At 38.1% G+C, this 17,281-nt stretch overlaps 1 long non-coding RNA gene across 1 annotated transcript; it reads left to right on the top strand.

The window, feature by feature from the left end:
- The first annotated feature begins 2,503 nt into the window (after positions 1-2,503).
- On the top strand, positions 2,504-7,230 carry LOC133922167 (uncharacterized). Its single transcript, XR_009910401.1, has 5 exons — positions 2,504-2,811; positions 3,807-3,867; positions 5,293-5,345; positions 6,100-6,179; positions 6,268-7,230. It is a non-coding gene; the product is annotated as an uncharacterized LOC133922167 (long non-coding RNA).
- The last annotated feature ends 10,051 nt before the right edge of the window (positions 7,231-17,281 follow it).

Below are 17,281 nucleotides of genomic sequence, written 5' to 3'. Positions count from 1 at the left end.
CCCGTAAGGGATGGCCTTGCAACCTTGTTTGGCCTGTTTACAAGCACGAATGAAACTTGTCTCCACCTCACCATAGATTGCTTCTTCACTGGGAAAGTTTGATGAAGACTAGGCACAAAACTAAAGCAGCCTCCCATCCTCCCTGAAGCGTGGGCTCAAAGCTACTCGGTTCTCAATTGGTGGGATTCTCTACCTCTTTGTATCTCTTCATCAAGGAAACCCTTAAAATCGCTTATTATGCTATTCACCTAGGAAATTTGAAAGGAACAGAATAAACGCATCTTCAGCCATAGAGAGTAGCTAGGGGTCAAAATAGTGAAACGCATCTTCAACGAGATCGAGATTTGGGCTTTCGCAGGATGCGCTATTTGAGGTGCTTTTATGACGTGACATTAGGTTTTATCACCATTTTGTGATTTTTTGCCTCAGGCCCTGCCCCCGGCTGCACCTATGTGCTATTGTCCGTCGGGCTTTTCTGATCTTTTAATATAACCAACAGCTTCCCCTGCCGGTTATGTTAAAAAAAAAAACTCTGAGCTCCATGTTTCTTTGCTCTGTAGTGTTCAAGCAAATATTGTAATATATATGTTTCTTTAAGCAACAGAGCTTAGCTCTTGCCTCTGCCTTCAAGCAAGTGCTAAAATCCTTTCTCTCCTCATTATATCCTGCGAGGCTGCGACTGTAATCCCTTCTCTCCACAGCTGTGCTAAAATTCCTTCGTAAGAAGAAAGAGAGCCATGCTGAAAGATATTTATTGAGGCCGGAGGTAGTTAGAAACCTGTGGTCTAGGAGTTTCTGTAGTTCGTGGCCTCTTACGCAACCATAGATAATCACTTGATTGTCCATGCGCACGGCTCACCATTATGAACATGTACATGTCAGGGAAAAAAAATCGGGGATAAACCAATGATAAACCCAATTTATTAGGTCTGTCGATGAACCTAATAGAAAAAATGTACAATATTTACATGTATTTTATTTGAATTTTATTTAAATTTGTATGAATTTTACCTAGTATATCAGATATTTCAAATAAACCATATTTACTGATGACCTATGATAGTAATCTCATAATTAGATAGTAGCTTGTCCCGGGCCAGCCCTGAGGGGGTTGAGAGGGGCAGCCGCCTCGGGCCCCAAAATCGAGCGGTCCCTTTTATGTACCAGTGTATAATATATATGTCTAATAATTCACACGACAATAGATAGAATTAGATTCAAAATAGTATGTAGGCTTAACAATCCATATAGTAGGACACAGGTGGTCTGGTTTCTTTGTTTCATAAAAAATCAAGTGACCTACCTACATGTCTAGTCTATTTAGTTGTTTGATTATTTCGTGTTTCGCCCAGACAATCTAGTTTTTTTTTGTTTCGTGAAACCATGACTCCAAGACGTTCCATATACCCGTAGTTTCGATTCGAGGACCGGCGTCAGCCATTGCCATATGAGTTTCTGTCGCTGGTTTTTCTTCTCTATAGTTTCTACTCCACATCAAACGGATCTGACCCTTAATAAGATCGTACGTTTAAAATATAGGTTCCCGCTCGCTCTGGTGATCGATGGGTTCAACTCCGTTGCACGGTACGAGAGTAGCTCCCGCGCGCGCCCAATCATCACCGTCACAAAACTTGACCATTCGCGCTATCAATCACAGAAGCACGCAGTCGATCAACCACCAACAGTTAAACCCAACCATTTAGCAGTAAGCAACTGTCTACCAGTGCAGCGTTTGTGCTTTGGTGCTGGCACCTATAAGCAGATAGCTCCAAAGCAATACTATAGCTGTAAGCTACCTGCTACATGTACCGGTGAGTAACTAGAGCTGCACATAGCAAGTTGTACATAGGCATATAGATACAGCTGATCGAGTGAGTATCTCTACCTAGCTAGCATGTATTAACGCAAGCATACGTACCTGTACTTCGATCCCTTGCAATTTTGTTCCTGCGAACATTTACAATAATTTTGTTCCTGCAAGTGTTTACAACAAGCTGGAATAACCTAGAATACATTCAATCATTAGCTAAAACAACCTGGAATACGTCCAATCGGACTCTACCCAAAATAGTAACTTTGCAATGTATATAAAAATATTTTGATGTTTATGTTTAATGGCACCCGTTTTTAGTTCCATTTCAGGTCACTGAAATTTTAGAGCCGATCCTGAGCTTGTCAAATGAGTACTTATAGAACGAACGATCAAACTTTTAGAAATTGAATTATTGGAGGTGGGGGAATGAATAAGGACTAGTCAGTGGTTTTTGTGATCGGGCGACTGCTCACAGGATCGCCTTCTCAATTATTACTATAAAAAAGAAGTATTTAGTTTTGACACATCAATTCATTGCCAAAATTACATGAGTTATTGTTGTAAATGTGACCATTTCAGACAATTGACCTAGGAGATCCATTAGCGTAGGCTAGCTTTAGGGTCATTTTGCTTAGCTTATTCGAGCAGGGTCTCTGGCCAAATCATTATGTTGACAGGGTTGCTCTCGTTGTACAAGAAGCCATCTCTTCCATCTCAACGCCGTCGCGTTCGAAGTCGGTGAGGATGTCCACGTCGCCTACTTCTTCTGAACCGCCGCTGCCTTCCGCTGCCGCTTGGTAGCGCTGGACTTAGTGCTCTACGACTCCGATATGTAGGCGGTGACGTTACCAACCTCCTCCCCGGCACCTCAACTCCAATCGAACCTAGGAGAACTGGATGCCGGCCCCTTCCTCCGCTCTCCAACGCCTCCGCCTCCTCCTTGACCTGCTCCTCCATCGCCTCGGTCACGCCCGCACCCAAGCCTTCCTCCACCGCCAGTGAGTCCCATGTGCCCCATTTCTGCTCAATCTTGCCGCAACTAGCTGTGGGGATGGCGTCTTCGAACATCCACTGAGAGGATTTATAATCCCGCTCTTAATTTGCAGTCCCCAAGGAGGAGAGCGGTGTGGTCAAATCGCCGTCCATCTCCACGGTTTAGAAAAGGCACGGGATTACTGAGGCCATGGCTAATACTACTTAAATCTTCTGAATATTCATGCTACTTTCCTCGAGGCTAATCTCATACCATTGAGTTGGACTTGCCATTTGTTATTTCGAAGCTCAGAGGCAAGCTGACGATGACCCCTTTTTTCCGTTGTTTATTCCTCCAACTATGCAATTATCCTCCAACGAACTGATTAACTGGCTTGGCAATTCTTTTATTCGGACTGAAGGACCTCCAGTTTGCATAAACCATAATTTGCCACGTTGCATAAACAAGTGAGATTGCTTTAATTGGTCCCAGTACAATGTTACTTGCATTTGGTTAGATCAATTCAGCCCCTGCAGTGGTAGCATCTCCCCGTTGTGCAATTGATATTGTGTTACGCGTACAATTAGCTTGTTATGTGGCCTTGGGAAAGTGACCTTAGGGTTTAGACCAATCATCATTGTGTTTAGTTTGTGTGGAAACCGGATTCAGTTCAAAGGCACTTCTTATTAACGAGAGTTCAAGCCATTACCCTTTAAGACCGATCCAAAATATTTCCATTTTCAGATGTTGAAACCACTATGATATTCTTTAGTAGTGCTTTTAGTAGATTGCCATATATATTAGAGAAATCTGTGCTAAGTCCTTCACATTTCCAAGAGAATAAAGTTGTCAGATCATATACTGTGTGTCTATGCCAGAACTGACAAATACATGATATTCCAAGTGTTAGGAGTTTTGTAGTGTAGTTCAGTTTTTCATCCATGGGCCATAGTTAATAGCTAATAGTTAATCTGATTGCATTTCATTTTACTGAAATACTGAATCACACGTTGCTTCCAGGAAAACATCTATGGCTCAGGATGCTCGGCCCATTTCTTATTCAGCTCATTATCACAAAAAGGTAAGGAGCACCACCATCTGAGCGCATTTCCTGCAAAATAACCCTACCAAGTCTCATGTTATTAAGACTTTGATCACTGTGCTCTCTTTGAAGATCTACATAATGAAATACCATTATGCTTACTATCATATGCACACAGTTTTGTTCAAACATTTTCATGTGTTTATATTTAATCAATAAACCTGTCCCAGTGCCTGCAATAAGGTTTGCAACTTTCTATTAAAGTTCTCTCTTCCATGCTCCTTTGTATAAGTGCATCTATTCTGAACATTTAGCGATTCTGCATATCAAAATATGATGACACTGATATTTTGAAGGTTAATACTGCATTTTTTAGTACGTTAATACTTATTTGTAAGATGTAGTGCTGCTCCTTATGATGGCTGTAACTTCAAGTATAATATGCACCTTTAGAAACAGTTATGGATCATCTAGGTTTGTGTATTCTTTAAAAATTCTATATTTTTGAAAGGGAGACAAGTCATGAGGTCACACTGTGAATACAACTCACTCAAGCATGAATATTTTTAGTTGAACTATTATTTATGAAATTAGAATTATAGGTGGGTTTGCAAAGAAAGTATGTTGTGCACAGTAGACAGATAGACTAAAAGTGATTATGGAGGAATGAAGTCTGAAAGTACTAGGATGTCATCATGATGCTTTTGTTCGTTCTATCGCAGATGGTTGCCGTTTGTTCTAAAAAGGCTAGAGAATCCTATATATTGTTAAACACAGAGTCATAGTATATATGATACTAATAAATTGTAAGAAATAAGAGCTCCACCCTGAATAGATTTGTGAAATCAAACTAAGTGTTCACAATTGTTAGGATAGCACTTAACAAACTGGTCTTTATTTGTCCTAATGATTCAAGTTTTTATGGGAAGAGGTAAAGAAAAGGTAGTTTTTCATGTACTAACTAATAACCGTGTTTTTTATAGTTGTTTTATCCATATCTAATAAAAAATGGTTTCAGCCTCTAAAACTATTTTTAACTAGATCTGCTTTAAGTTAAACTAAAAATCCATATAACCCCTGAAGTAATTCAAAAAGTTGACAAGCATCATTTCTTGACCAAAGTAGGAAAAATAATCTTGTGTTAGGAGGAACTGCACCAAAAATATGAAATTATGAACTTTAATCTTAGATTAATAATTCTGCAATTAGGGGTTCAATTAACAGGCTAGATGATTTAGACCATCGTTAAGTGAACTAGAGTCCTTTTAAAGAATTCGGACAGATCTTGAAATGCATTATAAATGTAGCATGGCTTGTCCTTTAAGAAGTCAAAGCATGACTTCTGAGTGACAGATCGAGTGACAGATCTGATCTGACATTTTACTTAATGGGATACTTCAAGTCTGAATATTATTTCAATTATTATTGAATGTTCCTTTTACTAATTATATGAAGCTCTGACAGTCGCCACGTCTGGACGGTTGCTTCTGCACTGTCAACACCGATGCTGACTGCAGGTACCGTTGATCTTTCTTTGCCTTTCGATTTCATGATAGTTTGTTAGAATGATTGTACGTACAGCATGTGCTGTTAATTGGGATTCAACACTTCAGCCATTTGGTGTCATAATTCTTGATCTGCACTTCATTCAGTTCAACTAAATTCCAGCTAATGCAAAGTAATGTCAAAACGTTTTGCTTTGATATCTGAAAAATGCATACCTCACAGTTCTACTTTGGATATCACTTTTGCATCTAAGCTCTTTCTCAAAATATATTACTTAATTATTGGACTGATGCAACTACATATTGCATGGTATATTTTCAGTTGCCAATTAGGATTATAAAGGGAAAGTCCATGTTGAAAGCCAAGAATAAAAAATAATAAATCCTTTGTCACAAATGTCAGGATTTTGTTATCTTCCTGGTTCTATTGAAAAAATAAGCTATATTGCCCCTGCTGATCAGTACAATTTGCCGATTACCAATAAATACATTATGCGTACCCACTTCATGGTATATTCTGAGCATACTATCATTCTACTTATCCTGCTATGTATCTGTTATATGAGCTGGATGTGGTACTGCATGGGTTTCAAGACTATATAACTTTAAAAAAAGAAGGAAATAAGCTCCAAATGCTTATTTATATGCATGTGCAGTTTGTTATATTCCATTTTCTGTTGTATAGCCATTTGATATCTTATAATCATATGTCATGTTATTATATGAGACTTGCAAGCTATTGTGTTGATGATCTTTGTTTTCTTAGCCTATGCAGTTGATTTTTGCTCGATATAGCTGCACTCAGGGGTGGTTTTGTATACTTTGTGCAGCAGGTCCTCAGCTAAGGTAAATTATCTGCTTTTACATGGATTCTAACATGGCTTCAAACTTTTTAGAAGTATCAAGTATTAATTTTTCTTATTGCACACTCCAGCCTTAACAAGGGGCTACACTGCGGTGTGCTATTTTCTAGTAGAAATATAAGTGAGAGAAAGCAAGGAAAGATGGTCAAATGATCTTGATGCAAAATCTAACGGTTAATGACAGATGGCTAGAAAATCCACATTCAACATTGGACTCGTCTGGCTTTGATTTCTTTCTTTGAACGTTTGGCCTCGGAGTCTTGGCATACTCATTAAGAAGAAGATGAGCACCCGCTTCGAGCTCAAGTGGGCGGAACACTTTAAAGCATCCGCTACCAAACCAGCCAACGCTCCATTTCTCCGTGAGCACCAGCGTCAGCGTCGAACTTGGGTTCGAGGGTTCGTGGGCAGGCTGCACATTTAGCTTTTCAATAGTCATCATTATTTGACAACAGAGGCATGGTCAAACGTTTGCATTATATTGGAGACTAGTGGCACTTGTAAACCTAGTGCTTTCAGGTGCTGCATATTCTTGGACTAATGAGTAGGGTACGATCACTTATGCGTAAAATATACAATAAAAAGGGTGAATAATTGCAGAACCTAAATTTAATTTTTCATTCACCATAACTAAATTTTCAGTTTACTCTCAAAATCAGTTCAGGACAGATTGCTTTCACATCACTAAAATGATATACAGAAAGATCTGTTGTTCAATTGCCCCTCAAACTTTAATTGTAAAAACTAGACAACGATATAAAACTTATTCTAATAAAAATCAAGACAGTCAGGTCTATGGATTAAGAGTTATAATTTTCGCAAGTAGAAATTGGTGGCAAAAATTTATTAACCCAAAAAATTGTGAATATGCAAGAATTATAAAAATTCAACCAACCAAAATTTTCAAAACTTTACTTAGATGCTCTAGGATAATTTTGGATGCATCAAACAAAAATAAATTGGGTTAACTGAATGATCCATAGAAAATACACACAAAATGAAAAATGAAAAAGCACCGAGAAGGAATGAAATCACCAACCCATTAGCTTACAAAATTTTATCTTTATTATATGGATGAGGTCACAAAATGTATATCCACAGCATCCTATAAGAATCTCTATAAAATTATAAACCCTAGATGAGTTCTCTTTTTGCTAAAAACAAAAACTCCTAAACTCTATGGTCTGTTTCACTTTGGTTCTCTTGCCTTGTGGTACCTAACCGATGAATCTTTTTTATTTTTATTTTTAATATTTGCATGTTTATTTTAAAATATTGCACATTTAAGATATAGTCGTTTGTTTGTTAGGTGACTGAGACAAGATGTGGGCAGTGTTAGGGGTATCATCTACCCTGGAGGAGGTTCCCGGGGTAGTTCGAGGAGGGAGTTCAAATACCGTAGACCACCTTGCATTGGTTAAGCACCGACCGTTGGTCGCTCTTGGCTTTAGCACTTATCGTACTCACCACATGCTGATCTAATGGTAAGGTAAGCCGAATACCTCTGTAGCTGTGATCATTTGGGCCTGAACATCGGTGGTGTGAGTGGACGGGCTTGCAGAGGTATCTAGTTTGCTTTGAGAGTAGTCCTGGATACCTCCGCGTCGAGCGATGCATGTATCAAATGGTTGGGGCTTATTGAGAAAAGTTGTCACGAGTACCCCTTGTATGAACCTATATGGTCATACAAGCCAATTGATCATCGTGTCATGTGGGTAATGGAATATCCCCTTGCAGGATGTAAAAACAATTCGAAGTGCCTCACTCTCAGTCATGAGCATGTCTTTTATCCATGCGCATCATCGTAGAGTCACGAGTTGTAGTTTGTGGTTGGATACGTTGGTCATGGGGGAAGATGATTCGTGTTACATACATGTTCATGATGGTTCCAGTTACATTTATGTACAGTTGGTCATAGTAGGGTATAATGGTATTATTGTTAGTTAAGTTTAGATGCTCACACATATGTCTAGGTTACTTAAGCATATTAATGTAGTTAACCTTGAGGTCTTTTTTTACTAACAGCTCAATACATAATCCTTAGAATCAAGGTATTTATATGTGCTATATATGGATTAATTTTTGCGAGTACTTTTGTACTCAGCTGTTCTACAGGTTTTGCAGGTGAGGAGGAAGCAGTGTTTGGCTATTTCACGCCTGCCGAGGGTGGTGGCGGGCATGAGTAGTGCATCCTACTCAGTTGGTGTACTTTTGTGATGGACCTTAAGGGCATATGGCTCCATCCTCCTTTTTCCGTTTATAGCTCTAGCTTCGTTGCGTAGTTTCTTTTGTTAGTTAGGAGTTGAGCAAGTTTTAGTCTCCTCGTAGCTCTCTTTTGTTGTAAATTGTATAATAACTTGGTAGTGCTTAAGAATTTGTAATATAATGTTAATTTTCAAAATTTTACTTAGATGCTCTAGGATAATTTTGGATGTATCAAACAAAAATAAATTGGGTTGACTGAATGATCCATAGAAAATACACACAAAATGAAAAATGAAAAAGCACCGAGAAGGAATGAAATCACCAACCCATTAGCTTACAAAATTTTATCTTTATTATATGGATGAGTTCACAAAATGTATATCCACAGCATCCTATAAGAATCTCTATAAAATTATAAACCCTAGATGAGTTCTCTTTTTGTTAAAAACAAAAACTCCTAAATTCTATGGTCTGTTTCACTTTGGTTCTCTTGCCTCGGTACCTAACCGATGAATCTTTTTTACTTTTATTTTTAATATTTGCATATTTATTTTAAAATATTGCACATTTAAGATATAGTCATTTGTTTGTTAGGTGACTATCGTCCATCTAACAAGCAACATCTTTAAAAAAAGTCAAAAAATCAAAAAAAAATTATATTCTATTGCTCTCAAAATTCAAAATATTATTGAAATAGTCATGAAAAATTGTTAAAAAACAATATGTTATAGAGGATAATACGATTTAGCTCTTAAAAAATTCAGACAAACATGATACAATGGGACTGTGTACAATAAAATTTATCTTTTTTTTTATTGTAAAGTATCGGATTGTATTGAACATTTTTGCAGAGGTAGATTATAGCATTCTCAACAACATACTTTTTTAAGAAAATTTCATGATAATTTTGATAGTATTTTGAATTTTAAGAGCAATAAAATGTAGTGTTTTTTTATTTTTTAAGCTATCTTCTGTTGGAAGGGGACATATTTGTGTCACCCGTTGGACATGTATTTTTACAAATATTGAAACTGAAAATATAAAAAAATTCCCTAGCTGATTGTTTTTTCCATTTCTTTCCCAGCCGGCCTGACCGATTCTACACAGAACTCGGCCTGGACCGAACACCACCGCAAGCACTCCTACATTCCACCTACCCAACTGGGGACACGCCCGAGTGGGCCAATGTGCTCTGCTAGGCCGACTCTCTGCGCACCTGAATCCGCGCGCCCATCTGGGCCATGCGCGAGTCCAAACCAGAATAAACTCAACCATAGAGATGAAAACTTCGAAAACGATCTAAAATAACTTAAACCATTTTCAGTTTTATATTTTCCACTCGAAAATAAAATTGATAATAATAATGTTAGAAACGAATATGACCTCGATAGTACGAGAAAACCAAAAATAATATTATCGATACAGAAATATACCGGTATCGATCAGAAATCGATAATTCAAACCAAAAAAACAACTTGATGTTAAGTTTGTAGCACAAGTAATTCATTATAAGCAGAAGAGAATATACTAAAATTGGCTCCTAAATTTATATCATTTGTATGCTAATTTAACTGGGGCATGTCTAATTTATATGCTAATCTCAGCTCCCGGGCTCATCAAGAGTCCACGCGATGGGCGCTAACCTGGGTGGCCCTCGTGTGCGTGTCAGTCGCCTCTGGTATTGCGGCTCCATTGATCTGTAGTCGGTGCATTACGGCTACGCATTACCGAGCCCACCATGGTACATGAGACCATCCAGTAACTAGTACTAATTCTATGTTGCTAATAAATAAACCCGCAGCTGACCACCGCTGTTGCAGTACTAGCACCAGGAGGAGTAGCGTCAAACGTTCATTCTCCAATCTCAAAATACAGGCGCGCTCGACCCCGATGTCGCAAACACAGCTCAGCTATTGCTCCTGCCCAACAAGCCTAGCCTTGACGACACACCAGGACGCACGTACGCCCCCACATCCCATCCACTGTTGGCCAAGCCGTCCGCACGCGTGTTTCACTCGCGATGCACCCCATGCACTGTAGCTGTTGTCCGTGTTGCGCCCTGTGCCGCGGGCTGCACGACCTTGCACCACGCGGCCGTTGCACCGAAATGGCCCCGCCGGATACGCGTTCCTACGTCAAACAGATCATACGGTTCCCAAAACAATGCTCTGGAAGTCCGGATGGCGTAGCGCGCGCGCCGGCCGCGGGCGGGATGGGTGGGCCGATTGGGAGTCTCGAGTGATTAGCCGATTAACACAGGAGTGGGATACCGCAAAAATAAGGAGCGGGGAGACGGGACGGGTGACCGGACCGATGGGAGGTCTAGTGGTGGTTATTTTTGTTGGACTATTGGACCGTGGGTATTGGAAGAAATATTGAGAATTACGGTTGGATTCAGTTTAAAATGAAAAAAATTGAAAATGATCCGGAGTAGCCTAAATCATTTTCGCTATCATTTCGGTATATTTTATCGTTCTATTTCCGCTTTCGACATCTACGGTTGAAATTTTTTGAAAACAGGCAAATTTAGAGTTTTACTATTTTTATTTTCATCCCTACTCAACCGCACATATGACGTCACCTACACAAATGAGACAAAAAGAAAAATGAACCGCACGTGCATGCATCTAGCACTGTGCCTTTTTCCTGTTTTTATTCAGTCAGCCTTTTTTCTTCTCTCCAAGGCAGCAGACTCATCGATGCATGTCCTCGATCCACTGCCATGCAAATTAGCAGACCGCCCTGCATATTTTATGCCATACCACTTACCACGCGACCCTTCATATCATAACCACTATTTAAAAAAATATCATCATTGTGAATTAAAAATTGATATCCTTCTGTTTTTAACCGACACTGAATTAGCGACAGTGGTAATCGATAATTATAACTATTATTTCTAACCTTGAAATGATAGTAATAACACATTGATCATTGCCGGTTCTAGCCTTAAACCGGTAGCGGCTAGAACCAGCGGTGATAATCTATCCACATATGCAAATATACTCTATCATAAACTCTTCAACATGAGAATCTGCCAAAGTTTGATCTCGAACTTAGACAAAGATCCCATATCAAAATGTTCGAGATAGAGTATTGTTTATGACAAAATGTCTGTTTTACATTTTGCTAATCTGAGTGGCAATACTACATCTAAATGAATGGCGAAAACACAATCATCTTGAAAAAAAATGTACTTTCTACCACTTATTTTGATGTGCCTATTACCATAATCTAGCTTGAACGAATGATAATATCTAAATCTACATTCGCAGTGATAATAGTAAGCCTAAATGAATGGCAAAAATACAATCCATGTTCAAAAAATTTGTATTTTTTACCATTCATTTAGATCTAATTATTGCTACAATCATCTTTACATAACATTCACATGCACAATAGAGACGGGGAAAGGAGATGAGGAGACAGGGAGAGGAGATGAAGTGAAGAGGAAGGCGCGTTGCCGCACGTTGTCTCGTGAGAGGTGGGGCCCATGAAGTAGAGGCAGCCGCAGTGGAGACGGCGATCACCGCTCCACTTCGATCATCTCTACCCCTGAGGAGCGGCTTCTTGAGTTTGGGTGCACATGACGGGCTCGGCGAACACGAGGTGGCTACAGCTCAGAGGATGTGTTGAAGCCTGGCACAAGGGGTAGAGGTGACTGTAGTGGAGATGGTGACCACCGCTGGATTTGTTCTTTGATTTCAATCAAGGGAGACTGCTATATATAGCCTTAATCTCGGCGTCATAATACTTGTTCCAAAAAAAGGAAGCACTAAAAATTCAAAAGTACCATCACATTTATCTGCTAAATGTCAGCATTAAGATATTTACCAAAGTTGGCACTAACAGGACAGGTACAGTTGCGAAAAAAAGTAATAAGGCCCACACAGACCGCTTTTATGTTAGGTCGAAACATAATGGAGGGAGTAATAATTATACATGAAATCATCCATGAATTGCATAGGAGGAAGCAAAATGGCATAATCTTGAAAATTGACTTTGAGAAAACCTATGATAAAGTTAAATGATCTTTATACAATAATCTTTACGAATGAAGGGTTTCTTGACACAATGGTTTTGGTGGATCCAAAGCTTTGTTTCGGGGGTCATGTAGGAATCAAGATAAATGATGAGGTTGGCCCTTACATTCAAAAGAATAAAGGATTGAAACAAGGAGATCCACTTTCTCCTATTCTTTTTAATATTGTATCAAATATGCTAGCAATATTAATATCAATAAACCCTTCATTCGTAAGCAATATTAATATCAATAGACTATCAATTCTGCAGTACTCAGATGCCACTATCATATTTATGGATCATAATATTGAACAAGCAAAGAATACGAAACTCCTTTGTGTATTCGAACAACTCTCAGGGTTGAAAATAAACTTCCATAAAAATGAGTTGTTTTGTTCTGGAGAAATAAAAGAATGTGAAGAACAATATGTATAGTTATTTGGATGTGATATTGGTACACGTCCATTTAAAAAAATTGGTATTCCAATGCATTATAGAAAGTTACGTAATAGTGATTGGAAGGAGGTTGAGGAAAGATTTGAGCACAAATTGAGCAGTTGGAAAGGGAAGATGACGTCAGCCGGGGCAGATTAGTCCTCCTCAATTCTGTATTAAGTAGCCTTCCTGTGGTTATGATGTCTTTTTTTGAAATCCCTCATGGTGTCCTAAAGAGACTGTATTATCTACGGTCTAGATTTTTTTGGCAAGATGATAATCATAAGAAAAAATACAGATTAGCATGTTATGATATTCTTTGCCAACCAAAGGACCTGGGTGGTTTAGGTATTACTAACCTCTCGGTCAAGAATATATGCCTCCTTAGCAAATGGCTTTTCAAGCTCATTAACGAGGACAGGGTGTGGCAAAAACTGCTCAGAAACAAGCACCTAGGTTCCAAAGCCCTCACACGAGCACAAGGAAAACCAGATGATTCAGGGCCTGTTTGGTTGGTGCCTAACTATACCACAACTAAGGTTAGGCAAAGTGTGGTTGTCATAAAAAGTGTAGCCAAGAAAATAGGCATCACACTTGTGGCAAAGTTTGGCAAAAAAATGAGTCTATGACATGTGGGGCAGACAGCTAAGAAAGTTTGGCAAGCCACAGTTATAGCGTTGAACCAAATACATGTCTAAGAATATATGGCACGCCTAATGTGTGGTGTGGCAAAGTTAGGCATCAACCAAATAGGCCCTCACATTTCTGGTCGGACCTTATGAAGATCAAAAAAGAATTCCTCAAATGAGGTTCTTTTCAAGTACACGATGGGAGCCATATTTGATTCTGGAATGATACTTGGTTGGGTACTAGTCTTTTAAGCATGCAATTCTAATCTCTATATAATGTTATGACGCACAAGCAGGCCACAGTCGCGGAAGTAATGAGAAGCATACCTCTCAACTTATCTTTCCGGTGACTAATTGTGGGTGATAAACTAATTGAATGAAAAAATTTAACCTTGCAATTAGTTCACACAAATCTCTCTAATAAGAGAGATACATTCAAGTGGGCTCTAAATGGAAGTGGATTATTTTCAGTCTAATCCATATATAAGCAAATGATGAATCAACCTATTACGAATTCCCACAAGTGGTTATGGCAACTGAAACTCCCTTTAAAGATAAAGATATTCCTATGGTATATAATTCATGGGGTTATGTTGACCAAAGATAATTTAGCCAAAAGAAATTATAATGACAGTCTAATGTGCTGCTTTTGCAATCACAATAAAAACATATATCATCTTTTTTTTAATGTCCCCTAGCCAAGACTATATGGCACATTGTTAGAATAGCTTTTAGTATTAATAGACCTAGGAATATAACTCATATTGTGTGCAATTGGTTATGGGAGGTGGGAACAAAGAGAATGAAAAGAACCTTGGTTGGGGCCATTTTTAAGATATTTGGCTTTGACGTATTGATATTGTGTTTAATAAAAAATAAATATATATCTTTTATGTAGGCAATTTTCAAAGGAACATACTGGCTAAGGTTCTGGAGACTATTAAAAAAGAGGATCAAAGGGAAGATGTTTTGAAGGTGTGCCACACTCTAGAGATGGTGGTATGGACATGTTTGCAAAGCATAGATAGCGTTGTAGTTACAGAATAGATGCTTGATGCTATTTACCATACTTTACTTCTTTACTATTGTTGGCTTTTAGCCAAATCATTGTAATAATGATGGTGGTTGTATGCATCTCACATGCAAAAAAAAGGCGGAATTCTATCCAGTTTCTTAAAAAAAAAATACTTTCATATGATTATATGTTTAATAAATTCAGTAATAAATAATTATAAAATTAATATTAAAATATATCTATTGAATGCCGTGTCGATATCCTAGACTCTAGTAAAATATAACGGAGGTAGTATGAATCATGGTTCACAATTTTGAGCTCTAGTCCCGATGAAAGCTGTTACAAATTACTAATCTAGCAGGTGCTGAACTAACTTGCTGAACCTAGTTTTCTTTTGTTCTAAAGAAAACTGGTAAAAATGATTTACGGTCTGCTTTTTGATAACCACTAAGCAACTATTATTCACTTAAGTGATATTCTTTAACTCCATGACCACCGTAGCTTTTGGGGATGTAAATTTTGAGTTATACTACTTATAATTAACTTAATGTCATCTTTCTTTTTTAGATCCACCTTGCCAAAGAAAATAAGATACATATGTTCATCTATGGCTTTAATAACAGTTTTATGCATTTTGAACATGGACTGATGGACATAACATAACATGTTCAAATAGGAGACCGGTGAAAGTCTGCTAAAAATGCTGCAATTGTTGAGAACGACTTCTTTTTCAAATCGGGCCGGGTGCATGCATTCGATCGATGGACCTGCCCAACTAGGTCATTTTGTAAGCAATGAGTTGGTCATCTACCGCGCGCGTCTTCTATACGCATTCATATTCTAGTTCCTCAAAGGGCATGCATGTCTTAAGCGCTCAACATTTCAATAAACTGACTTAGTGAAGTATTGCCAGTTGTACCCCTAAAAAAAGTATTGAGTTGTAACAGAGTCATTTATAACCGTCTTCTAGTCGGAACGATGACACGCGAGGCATAGGTGGCATCAGGGCCACTAGGTGTAAAGAACTCGTTTGTCAACTTTCCGTAGAGTTTTATGTATCTGGATTTCTGTCCAATAAAGAATTCGCAACTTGACGGCGGCAACAGGAATCTTTAGTTGCCATGCGATTATAAACTCAATTGGAGTTGTGACGGTTCCGTGACTTGGTACTCCAGTCTCCAAATCTATTTTTTGTCTTGGGATTCTGTGGAAAATACATATTGTGTTACAGTACTCACAAGAACCTAATTTAGTGCAGGATTGCATGTTAGTCCATCATATTATTTTTATTCCCACGATTTAATGTATCAGCCAATTCATTGTGCAGCTCAAACGTCTTGAGAAAATGTGTGCAATATATTAAAAAAATAAGCAATTTGCTACTGATGTTAAACCGACTCTATAGCTCGCCTAGTCGTATATTTCATGGCTTTGGTCATAACCTTATATCATAATTGTGAAGGAAAATCTATTGACAATATTTTTATGGGCTAAATCCATGTATTCGTATTATCAATTTGTGATCAAAGATATATATAAAAGTTCGACTGCACTCCCCCCCCCCCCCCACATCTGTTTGTTTTAGCTAGAGATTGTAAAAAACAATTTATAGATTGTGGTCGTAAGAAACTGAATTGTAAAATCTGGATTACACAATCTATATATGTTGGTAGAAGAAAAATTACTGGATTGTTATAATCTGAGAGCTAAAATGTTAAAAACTAGATTGCATAATCTATCTATTTGTTTCAGCTTGCACATTCTTAGTCTTTTGGCATGTGGGCCTGGTACTATTAATTTTTTGTTGGTTCTTACATCGTCATATCATTGTGCGCCAAAACCAATTCCACCTCGGAGCAACGTAGTTGTGGTCGACAAGGTTATGTGACCTGTCCTTTTTAGGATGACAATGTCAAATCAGGCGGCTTTGGAGTTAAAATTTGTTTTTTTTTTATTCATGCATATACCATGCAAGATAGGTGTAAAATTGACTTATTCATAAATACAAACGACTAGTGCACAGTTCAAATTTATTTACTACGCTCCAAGCAAGCTTCATCTAAGAATTGAAGTACTGTTTTTCTGGGATCACCAACTTTATCTGGAAATATACTTCAACGCCCTTCTCATTTAGGCTCATTATAGGTGTGACATGGACTAGAATAGGACACTATTGTTTTTTGAACCGAATAAGACAACAATTATTTTTTCAGTAATGTTCATACGCAAAGTTATAGCTCAGGACCTCAACTCTGGGATCAAATTGAGGCCTCCTTTGGACTGGAGAAAAATGGTACGAATTTTGGAGGATTCAATTCATATAGAAAAATTTAATACCAAGCTCTTTGGAACAAAGGATTGGTGTCCTCAAAATCCTATGAAATTCCTCTGTAATGGTTTGATCCATTGGAATTTTATGAGATTCGTAGCATGAGGTCCAACCTCATAGAAAAATCCTTTGTGTCTATCTCTCTCATCTAATTTATGTGTTTCTACTACCCTCCATCCAAATGGCCATTCATGTATTTTTTTTTGTACTTTTGCACTTATCATTCCTGTCAAATCTTGTGTTTTTTCTATTCCTGCATTTTTCTATTCATAGTTTCCAAAAAGACCCTGAGCTTATTACATGGAACTAGATACATAAAAAACTTAGTTTATTGCTGAAACTTATGCATTATATATACTGCAAAATAATATTTATGCAACTTCTTACTAACGTGAAACAGGGTCAACTTTGGCTTGCGCAAGAGGACCTAAAGAAGGTGCCGGTTCTAA

Source organism: Phragmites australis, chromosome 6 (assembly GCF_958298935.1).
Source record: "Phragmites australis chromosome 6, lpPhrAust1.1, whole genome shotgun sequence".
Lineage (NCBI taxonomy): Eukaryota > Viridiplantae > Streptophyta > Magnoliopsida > Poales > Poaceae > Phragmites > Phragmites australis.
The sequence above is the reverse complement of the archived record's forward strand: the minus strand, read 5'-3'. Positions and strand labels throughout refer to the sequence as shown.